This window comes from Apodemus sylvaticus, chromosome 7 (genome assembly GCF_947179515.1).
Source record: "Apodemus sylvaticus chromosome 7, mApoSyl1.1, whole genome shotgun sequence".
Classification (NCBI taxonomy): domain Eukaryota; kingdom Metazoa; phylum Chordata; class Mammalia; order Rodentia; family Muridae; genus Apodemus; species Apodemus sylvaticus.
The window spans coordinates 59,043,951-59,055,789 of NC_067478.1; the positions used below are offsets into that span (position 1 = coordinate 59,043,951).

An 11,839-nucleotide genomic window follows, 5' to 3' on the forward strand; every position below is an offset into this window, starting at 1 on the left:
CGGGCGCGGCCGAGGGAGGAAGCGGGGGCGGGGAGTTATCCTAAAATCCCCAGCGTTTCTCCTCTCTGCGCATGTGCAGCCGGGGGATCCCCCCCCCTTCCCCCCCTCCCCGGGGGATCCTCCCCCCTCCCCCCTCCCCGGGGGATCCTCCCCCCTCCCCCCTCCCCTCCACCCCCTTACCCCCACCAGTCCGTCTCAAGCCTGCTATAACTTCAGCTTGCTGCAGGCGGACGCGGAGGTGGGCGTTGCTTTCTAAGGTTCACGTACTTTCCGTTACTGGAGGGACCTAACCTCGCTGTCTGAAAAGGCTATTAGTTTCTCTCTGTTTTCCTCTAATTGACATTAACTATATTACAAAGTAAATGAAAAGGGGGTGAAAAATAGTCGACGTCTTATGCCAGGTCCTAGAAGAATCTACTTTGATAGAATTTTCCGACGTGAATAACTTTTCTCTCCAGTAGGGCTTCTGACATTAATAAGTGCCCCTCCCCCTCCCCAGACTCTTCTTTTGTGTTCCGGGTCGGCCTTGAATGCCTTCCAGTGTATCTGAAATAACCTTGAAAACTAATTTTCCTGCCCCAGTCTCCAGAGTGCCGAGATTATCAACATGATTGTTACCACATTGTGGCAGAGATAGACAGAGACAGACAGACAGCTGGCTGTTAGGTAAGCGCTCTATTATCTGAGCTCTCCGTTCCCTCACCCTTTAAAATAGCTGCTCTTCACCCCTAGGGGTGTTACAGAGGACCCTTTCTCACAGGGGTTGCCTAAGATCATAGGAAATATCATTCATACGATTCATGACTGTAGCAAAATTACTGTTCCGAAGTTGCAACGGAGTAATTTTGTGGTTGTGGGTCTCCACAACATGAGGAACTGTATGTATTAAAGGGTCCCAGCATTAGGAAGGTTTAGAACTATTGCTTTAAAACATGCTCCCCCCAATTATTTGTGGGTCGTATCTTGATGATGTAGAAAAATGAAAATACAGATGAAGTCAATAAATGTAAAATAGTTTATTATCACAGTCAACAGTCCTAAAATTGGCTGTGGAAAAAAAATTCCTCAAAAAGGGGGAGGAGAGGATAGGAGGTTTCTGGAGAGGAAACTGGGAAAGGGGACAACATTTGAAATGTCAATAAATAAAATAACCAATAAAAAATGAAAAATAATTCCTCAAAAGATCTCAACTTCTGTACTTTTCTGTGTGGGCCATTAACAGTTTTTGGATGGCTCCAGTCTATGAGCTGTACCTTTAAGAAGCTTCGAGGGACTATTATTTTGGAGGACATGGCTGTCCCTCTTAGAAGTTGAATGTGCTCAATCTGTCTAGTAGGTAACTATTCGGGCAAGTCTATTACTCCTAAAAGGAATGGTGAGGTCAAAAATATTTTAATTGACCCAAAACACAGTACAGTTTAGATTAGAGATTTAGAGATACAGTTTAGATTTGTTCTCTTTTGGCAGAGAGTTAAGCTCTCTGTGATGTACCTATAAAATAGGTGGTGGGAATAATGCCCCCCTCTCAGGTCTTTTGAGACAGAACAGTACATATTTATGAGACGGGTGCTTGGACTGTTGTTATCACATGTGTTAGGCATTATTATTTCTCCTAGCAATTTTCTTAATTGCTAGAGGGGGACACAGATGACAAACCAATCCATAAAGTTTTAGTCAATCCTCTTGGCCACGGGAAGCACTTTCTCCTCAGTTACAGAGTTCCAATGTGTATTTTAATTCTGCAATGTGCAGAGTTCCCCACACGGTGGCAGAAAATCGTTTGCAATCATGCCAAAGAGTGAGGTTTTTGTGGTCTTCAGTTTCTTCATTTTAGTAACTTAACATGAATACACTTGATTACATGTTTGGTTCTGAGTAAGCTACTCTGCTACATTTTCCTTTCATGAACTATTTATACTTACTGTTGAAACATTAGAAACTATGGATAAACCAAAAAGAGAATCATTATGAATGATAGCTTTCAGATTTGAATGTTCTTATATTAATTGCATGTCTTTCTAAAAATTAGTGGATGTATTTTAATAAGATAATTAAGTTTATAAGTTTGCTTGTTTAAAAAAATGTTAAATTTATTTTTAGTATCTCATGCAAGCACTCTACCACTGAGCCACCCTCCCTCTTTTGTTTTGGAAATGTATCGGGAATTCCTTTTCTTACTTATACCTGAATTTCATTACATTTATTAATTTTTCATTAATTCATTCACTTCACAGTTTTAAAAGGCAAGATCTAGTGTATCTCAGGCTAGCATCCAACTTGCAGTGCGGCTGAGCCTGGCTTCGAACTTCTGACCTTCCTGCTATTACTTCCCAAATATAGGGATTGCTCCCCGAGCTTAATTTTCAACATTATATTTATTACCAATCTTTTATTTACCATTCAAGAAGTTCCATATTTCATATTTAAAAACATTTCAAAAATGTTCAAAAACATCAGAAAAATGGACTGCTAACTTACTTTCAAATAATACACTAGATACATCTTCAGGATAATACATTTGAAATATTTTTCTTTAATTTACATCTAATACCTTTAAGCCAATGTATCTAAATGTGTCAAAAACTATTTCAATCCTGTGTTTATAAACTTTGGAGAAAATATTTAATAGGTTTTTTAAAAGATTATTTTATGTGTACACCTGTTTGTCTGCATATATGTTTATGTGCTGTGTGTTTGCCTGGTTCTTGCAGAGACCAGAAGAGGGTGTCAGATACGCTGCAACAGGAGTTTTAGATGGTTGTGAGCTGCCATGTGGGTGCTGGGAATGAACTCCAGATGATCTGCAAGGAAGCAAGTTCTCTTAACTGCTGAGCCATCTCTCCTGTGAGCTTGATGTATACCTTTTCTGCCTACTGCCCTCTCTGCCTGGCGTCTCTTTGGGGGAAGGCTAGGTAGTTGTACTTCCCACTCTGCAGCACTCAGCCTCATGGATTGCTTCTTTCAGGTTCGTGATTTTCTGTCCCTACCATTAGTCCTTCTCCCCTCGGGACATGCTATGAATCTGTTCTAGAAGGACGCCTGTGCTCTTTGAAATTGCTTTTGTGAGTGGCGAAAAGGGCTGGAAAGATGTCTTGGTGCATAAGCATGCATCCTGCTTTTGTTCCCAGCAGCCGAGTCAAGTGCTTGCCACTAAATGTAGCTCCTTCTCCACAGCTTCAGCATCCTCTTCTAGCCTCACTGTGTACCTGCTCATACTCACATGTTCATATGCACACACCTACACGCATACACATAATTAAAAATAAGTAGTCTTTCCACACTGCCATCTTGGTGTGCCTAAAAATCCTGACTGATGCTCTCAGGTATCAACAGCGCTGCAAGGAGAGGCAAACACCAGGAGTATTGGCTGGTTTTGTGTCAACTTGACACAAGCTGGAGTTATCACAAGCTGGAGTTATCACAGAGAAAGGAGCTTCAGTTGGGGAAGTGCCTCCATGAGATCCAGCTGTGGGCCTCTTATGAGCAACAAGCACTTTTAACCAGTGAGCCATCATTTCAGTCTCAACTACTTGTTTCTGAGACGTGGCCTCTCACTTGGACCTGGAACTCATGAATTGGCCTGGTCTAGTTGTCCAGTGAAATCCAAGGATCCTCTCATGTTTGTCTCCAGCACTGGGGTTATAAGTGTGTGCCACCATGCCCAGCTGCTTATATTGGCGCTAGAGAACTCAGGTCCTCCTGGCTCAAACATCGGGCACGTTATCAATAGATAATGTCATCTCTCAGAAGTGAATGATTTTTTTTTTCGGATTCTCACACAGGCACTTGTTTGAAAAATCTCAAAAGCCATTCCCTCATTCCCCACCAATATTTTAGAAGTGAATGCAGTCCCTTTATTTCTAATAGATGTTGTTTTCTGCCAACAAGGCCCTTCGGGAGGACTGGATTTGACAGGAAGCAGCGTCTAGATTCACTCCTAGGTGTTATTCAGTGTCACTCCCTGATCTGCTCTTCACACCTGGGCCCAGAAAAGGTAAGACACAATGGCAATTAGATATTTGAAATAATGAATGCTAGAAATTGCTTGTATAATTCCCATTTATTGAAGTGTAAGATGTATTTAATAAAAGAAGCATATAAATTCAAAATATACTAGCAGTTCCCTTACAAATTTGGAAAAACCCCACAAAATACCCCCCCCCCTTTTTTTTTAACATAAATTGAAGATATTTTGGCTGGTAAAGCTGAGGATAAAAGTGGATATAATTATATATCCATTTAATTATTCATAAAGTCATTCTGAAATGCATATATATATTCATACATATTCACTTTATAAAATCCAAAAATGAAACCCAGCAGCAGTTTTTTTGGGGCATGGTGAATGTTTCCATTCTATTATGAATTTGTCAAAGAAATTGTTCCAGAAAGAATTTGTATACTCCTGTTTCAGAAAGTCAGATTGGATTATACCTATCACGCTGTGTACTATTCTCTATCCCAGAGAGTACTGGAAAGAACCAGTAGCACACATTTTAAAGAGACAGTCCCATGTTTAGAGTTAGATTGCAGCTGTTCCTAGGGAATAACTAGGTTTGTTTGTTAGAGTATTTTAGTACACTGGGTTTTAAGAATTTGACTCACTTGAGATTAAGTAGGTTGTGGTTTGAGGTTATACAAATGTGAGAGTTCAAATTTGAACATGGCTATGTTTGTTGAATATGGGAGAGATGGGTCTTCATCATTCAGTGAGGAAAGATTAACACTAGGTTAGATTATCTATCACAACTAATAATGGGGCTAATCAGAGTTTATCTTCACATTATGGTAAAGGTTTCTGTGAGTCCAATAGAATGGAGCTAGGAAGATGGCGCAGTTGGTAAGTGCTTGCCATGCCAATGTGGAGACCGGAGTTTGGATCACCAAGTAAATGCTAGGTGTGGTGGCATATACCTGTAACCTCAGAGTTGAGGGACAGATACAGGCAGATCCTGGGGGCCTACTGGCTCCACAAATGTAAGCTTCAGGTACAAAGAGAGACCATGCCTTAAAAAATAAGGTAAAGAGCAATTCAAGAAGACCTCCCAACATCTCCTCTGACCTCCTTGTGAGCACACATGTGTGAGTGCAGGGAGGTCAGTGCACATGCTGACACACACACAAACACACACACACACACACACAAACACACACACAGGGTGGGGGATAAAATGAAGAAGGGACAGATGCAATTTTATCATATACAATCCTAAGATGGGTGGTGCAGGACTTTAGTCCCAGCATTCAGGAAGCATAGGCAAGCAGATCTCTGTGAGTTTGAGGTCAGCCTAACCTACAGCAAGTTCTAGGACAGCCAAGAATACACAGACAGATGCTGTCTCAAACAAATAAGCAAGCAAGTCCCAAGGTTTGATAAAATACAACAACTTGTTATCATAGCCACTGTGTAGGCAGAGATCTATTTAGTTGGAGCTCATTTACACTAATGCTTCACTTCAAAACCCAAACCTCTTGTCCTAAATAGGAATCCCTGCAAAAATTAGAAAAAAAAATCACTCTACCCAATAAGTATGAAGACATGGTGTCACCACATGATTGAAATAAGGATTAGCCTGAAGAGGGAGGTAGATTGTACTCTTCTTAAAGGTATGAAGTGTTGGTAGCACCATGAACATTCAAAAAAAAGTAAGTAAATTAAAAGGGGAAAAATAGAGAAGATGTGGAGTTTGATTGACTGATGTTGGGACAGTGATGATTTCAGCTGACATAGAACTTTCTCAACTCTGGGTCTACTAAGCATGAGAATTAATTAAAGTGTTGACTGTTTCAGGATTGCTAATGGAATCCTTGCCCTGATTGACACAAACCTTAAATACTGTATTCACCAGAACTGTATTCGTCTTTAGAATGTGGTCTACCTCCACTTTGGGAAAACAAGTGCATTGCAAGACACACAAGCAACTGCTGCATTGATTGGAGATTTTATTATATTTAGCCAAACAAAGCATTAGCATGCTTTGTAAATTGAAGGGTAGACATCAGCTAATTCATTGCTGCAGTGGGTAAATGACCTCTCAGTGTACTCCGAAAGATACTTTATGTCCTGTATTAGTTCCTTTCTGTTGCTGTGATAAAGCACCATGGCCAAAGAGACTGAAGGGACAGTTTACTCTGGCTTACACTTCCAGAGGGAGAGTCTGGAATAGTGGGAGATGCATGGCAGCAGGCAGCCAGATCAGAAAGCTGAGAGAGCAGATCTTCAAATACATTCAGAAAGCAGAGAGAGCTATCTGGACGCCGAACTTGGCCGTAAACCCTCAAGGCCCAACCACCAGTGGCATACACCACATAAGAGATCCCTGAACAGCATCATCAACCAGGGACCAAGTGTTCACAGATGTGTACCAATGGGATACATTCTCACCCAAACCACCATATATGCTGAGAGTAATATACTCAATAGAGAATCTAAGGTATTATTTGTGTTGTAAAATATGGGACCCCAGGCATGATGGTTCAGGCCTGTAACTTCAGTGCTTGGGAAACTTGAGGCATTATGAAGTGAGTTCCAGGCCAGCTGGTTCTATAGAGAGAGAGACTCAAAGAAAAACAAAACAAACAACTAGAAAATGGCATCTTACTAACAGCTTTCTCCATGTGTAGGCGTGTGTGCAAGCACGTGGAGGCAGAGGACAGCTTTGGGTGTCATTCCTCAGGAGCAGCCTACGTTGTTCTTGTCATTGTTGGCTTGCTAGGTTGAATGGCAGATGAGCCCTAAGGATTTCCTTGTCTCTACCTCTCAGTGCTGGGATTAAGAGTGTTGCCATACCCAGCCTTAAAAAAACAAAACCCCAAACAACCACCACCACCACAACAACAAAAAACATGGGTTCTGGGGGTTTGGACAGATTTTTGTGCTTTCAGTGCAAACACCTGACAAACTGAAATATCTCTCCAGTCCCCTTACAACTTCTAAAATAACTTTTGTTACAACTCAGGAGGAAATATGAAAATTGTCACATTCTTCATTTATATAGTTCTCTTACAATGAAGATAAGCACTTTCTTCCACTACAATTTCTAAAGTTTATACTTGTTTGGAAAAAAGGAAGAAAGATTTTTCTTTTTCAGATAAACAGAGCCACAATGTACATACACACTTATGGAATGGGAAGAGATGAAGTGACAGGTTTCCTTTGAACATTTAAAACATCCTTGATTTCTAAACTTCTAGACTTGGCCTTTAGGAGATCACTCGTGCACACACAGGACTATCTGTATGCTGTATATGTGTATGTGGCTTGTGTTTAGTTGGGGGCATGAGAGACTGTGGGTGGGAGGGTTAAACCAAGAAGATTACTCATGCCTGAAATTACTTTGTTAGTCTTCCCTCAACTAGTTTATGACACAGATCCATGTTGAAATGCATTCTATTTTATATAAGGGATTTTTCTCATAATCTTACACTGAAGTTAAAGGCATTGGGGTGAGAAGATATTTTAGACTTTATTTTGCTATTCCCATATGGCTCTGGGCAAGTTATGTAATTCCCAATCACCTCTCATTTCCCTGTTATTTATGAGGTCCTAATGGTTTGTTTTCATCTACTTTGGCATTTTGTCAAAGGTAGGATAATAATATTTCTCTCTCTTTTTTTTCAGAAATTCACAAAGTGCTATATATGTTCAGCTATAAACATCTGAAAAAAAACCACATCTTGTATGTCTATTTTTCCATCTTTTCCTGGACCCTTGGGGCTCTCAGAGTCTGAAGCACCAATCAAAGAACATACACACACTAGACCTAGGCCCCATCTGTAGCAGATGCTTAGCTTGACCTTCATATGGGTCCTGAGCAACTGGAGTGCGGCTATCCCAAAAGCTGTCGCCTATACATGGGATATGTTCTAATAGTTGGACTGTCTGGATTCTGTGGGAGAGGAAGTGCCTAGCTGTATAGAGACTTGAAGTGCCAGGGGGAAAGAGGGTGGTGGTCAGGCGAGCCTCATCTGCTCAGAGGAGGAGGGGAGGGAGCAAGAAGGACAGATTGTGGGAAGGGGTGACCAGCAGGGGGCAGTGAGTAGGACGGAAAGTGAATAGGTAAAAAAAAAAAAAAATTAGTTTAAAAAGATGGTATAAGCAACAAACAATCCAAATTAATATACAATTCCATGTCCCATAAAAAGGAAGATGCATTAATCTGAATATATAAATATTCATATTTGGGGTTTGCAGGTTTGTTCAATGTATTTGACAAAGCCATAGACACAGAGTAAGGAAACATCTTTTAGACTTCCAGTCTGATCATGGAAGTCACAGATTCTACCCCCATTCCTTTCCCTGATCCATCGCCTTAGACCAGAGAGTAAGCCGTACCCACAAAGAACCGCATGCTCAGGGAGTCTCAAGGGCTCTTGGTTCTTCAACTCGTCATTTATGGTTAAGGACATTTCTGAAAATGGGGAGTCCCTTCAAAGTTTGGTTTATAAGACTATTTCTTAAGATCTCACCTCAATGCTGAAATGACTCAAAATATACTTTCTTCACTTTAATAATTTCTGCTTAGTTTGATTATTAAAACCACCCTGTAGAAAATGTACCTCTATGCCCTGATGTGTATTTTTTAAAGTAATACTTAAAATGTTTATGTTCTTTAATTTCTACCAAATTATATTTCCAAAGGTGTTCCAGGGGTCTCCCAAATAATGGATCTTTTGGTTAAATTAATAAATCCATCTAAAATTACACTTCTTATTTCAGTTTATTTTAGAAAACAGAACAGCACAGGCTGTGATCCTGATTGCCCATCTTCTCCCACACACTCATAAATTGGTTTGGTGTTTAATTTTTGAGCTAGGAAAGAATAATTCATTTTTATCTTCATTTAATTTTAATAGTCAAGGAGTAGCCTATAGAGATGGAATAAATTTAATCCTTCTGCAATTAGTGTCAAATTAATTCACTGTGGACTCGACTAACTGAAGACATACAGACCCTCCCACAGGCTGACAGACACCTTTATCAGGTTTAATGTTTTATGTAAATGACCCCACTTGAAAAGCTTGTTCTGTTTCTTCCCTCCTCCTTTCTAGTCCCTGCTAATTGTTTTTAAATAAACTTTCAGTATTCTCTCAGGACTAGACTTGTTCAGTGGGTTCACTGTGGGATCCCACAACAATAATGCCTTCTGCTGTTGGCTTGGCATCTTTGAATTGAGAAATTCAATTTCCTCATTCTAATAAAAGTTCCCAACCACATAACTTTGGTGGGATGCTCCAGTGAAGATGATATGGTCAGGCCTCATGAGGATTGAAACGGCCAGGCTGTGCCCTGTGTGCAGTGAGCACATCGGATTATTTCAGGCGGCCATTTATCTCGCACAGCACGGTCCATCTGGATCATCCCTGATTCGTTATCCAGGGATGACTTTTCTGAGCAGGAATATTTTTCTCTCCTAGGGAAAGGCCACAGTACAAAAGACTACCAAGAAGGCCAGTGTCCAAGATGTTTCAAACATCCTTCCTCTCTTCTAAAATAAACAATCAGGGTCTTATGGCTAATATCTGTATTTGTTTTACAATTAGCCAGCTTGATATGTGAAGAACGTTAACAGTCAGCTATAGCGTCCCTAATTTCCATCAGCTGTGTGTAAATGCATGCTGGTGGTCACTAACAATGACGTGAGATTTTTAAAAAGATAACTTAGTTATCTCTTGTCAGGTCACTATTTAATGTTGCTTTCTATATTTGCTGTGATAAGCATTTAAATCTGTATATTGGTTGATAAATCATTGTTTAGGAGCGCCTAAAGGGTTCAGTAAATGGTATGAAATTGCCACAGTGTAATAAATGGTTATTTGATAATGAATGAAATTGTTTGAAAAAACTGTTAAAATGTCAAGTTTAAACATATATATCATTACTCAAGAGGAAGGCAAACATGGAAACCAGTGACATCATAAATATACTGCAATAAATGCATTTATTTATACCAGGCCAGTTATAGGTACTTTGTATAAATGTGTACAAATTGATATATGAAGTTAATTTCAATCTGTAAAAGTAATTGCATTGGTTTAACTTATTTAACTCTCCTTACAATAATATTTATTGCAGCAAAAGAGGTAAAGAAATAAATGATGATAAATAGATAAAATACATAGGCAATAGGAATTGTTTTACAGTTTAATTATACTGTCACATAAAATTATCACACAAATACACTAACTCGACAGCAAAGATACATTAAAACTCTATTATCCAATGCACCGAACAGTTTTTGTTGTTTTTGATATTCATTTCATTTGCACACTTAAAATTATTTTATTTCTTCAGCAAGTCTAAATTGTCTAAACTGTGTCTAAAAAATGAAAGACTTAAATTGGGAAGAAAAAATATTTTACAAGATAAAATAATAGTCATCAGCGCAGTGTCGTGAAGACAGATGTTCAGTCTAGGAAATGGTCAACGGCTCTTATTCCCCCCAGAGATGAAACACTGGGTGGAGGTAAGCTCATAAGCGCACAAGAGAGACGCTAATTGAGTTGTTGTATTTGGGCAGCACTTACAAAATACATCAGTTAGCAGCTGTCTATCTTAAATACCATTGTGTTTCATTTGGAGATAAATAGTAATTGCAAAGATCTTTGGGACTGACAAAATCCACGCAAATGTTTGTCAACCTCGATCTTCTGATAGAGCGCTGTGAGTGTTGTGTTGGCTCTCGGGACTCCTTGACTACTTTGTTGTTACCATCCAATAGAATGCTGGGTTATTTTGTCCTACGTTTCTGTTAGCTAGGACCTGATGTCACAATATCTGCTAAACATTTGAAAATGTGAAATCAGTGTCTATAACTGGTATCTACTTATTTTTTTTTAAAAAAAACATTGTCACACATTTAATAGTTTCTATACTAAATATCTTTGGGTTATTAGAACAAGGTGGTTTTATTCATTCTATACTAGGCACAGTGGAGAATTCCTGCAATTCTGGTGCTTGGGAACTGGAGGTAAGAGGACCAGAAGTCAGAAATGCAAGGCCACTCTCAGCTATGGAGAGAGCTTGAAGACAGCCTAGGATGCAGGTGACCCTGTCTTAAAAAATATTTTTTTCATTTTACAGTAGAAAATATAAAGTTTATATTTGAAAAAGTGAACAGAAAAGTTAAACTTGTAGAAGAAAAATTCATTGGCAGATTAGATGAGAACTGAAAATGGTATGTGATTGAAAGTCTGAATGTCTGATACAATTGATAGCATCACCCAATTCAGTAACATATACTGAATGTGTGTCAGACACTTAGCCATGGACAGTAAGCTAACTTTTTAGATGCTTTTCAGTGTTTGTAAAACAAAGATCTGTTTCTTCCTCATTTTTCTCAGCCATTCAACCAGAAGGCAAAACTATGGACATTTATGGTGTGGGGTTAAGTAGATGTCAATACAATGACCACATCCTTACAAACTGGATTATTCTTCATAGTTGTTATTAAATATCTCTTAGGGAAACTATTGTGGAATGCCCTGGTGCTGTTTGTATTTTGATGCTAACTCCCTCAAGAGGAACTGCCCTTGTGAGGAGTGAATCTCATACTCAGGTGAACCTTTTCCCTATTTTATCTGGTCAAATAAAGGCTAGAGGCTGTGATTGGGCAGTGGAAGGGAAAGGTGGGGTGGGAGGTTTTAGAGTTGGGGAAGAGAGAAAGGAGAGAGACAGATGGAGCAGAACCACATGGCCTGGAGAAGCTGCAAGTAGCAAGGAATTTCATAGCTGGGGAATAGAGTAGTGTAGTGGTATATCTGCCAAATCTAGGCGTGCAGCTTATAAATATTATAACTGAGTTGTGTGTTCTCTTCTTGGGCTTATTGGGTTGGAGAT

The 11,839-nt window shown here is 39.5% G+C and overlaps 1 long non-coding RNA gene across 2 annotated transcripts; it reads left to right on the forward strand.

The window, feature by feature from the left end:
* The first annotated feature begins 165 nt into the window (after nt 1–165).
* On the forward strand, nt 166–10,204 carry LOC127688861 (uncharacterized). 2 transcript variants are annotated; one of them, XR_007978773.1, is made up of 5 exons: nt 166–238; nt 583–666; nt 2,712–2,965; nt 3,889–3,994; nt 7,622–10,204. It is a non-coding gene; the product is annotated as an uncharacterized LOC127688861 (long non-coding RNA). The 2 variants fall into 2 exon arrangements; XR_007978772.1 differs by lacking the exon at nt 166–238 and having other exon boundaries at nt 364–666.
* Nucleotides 10,205–11,839: the final 1,635 nt, after the last annotated feature.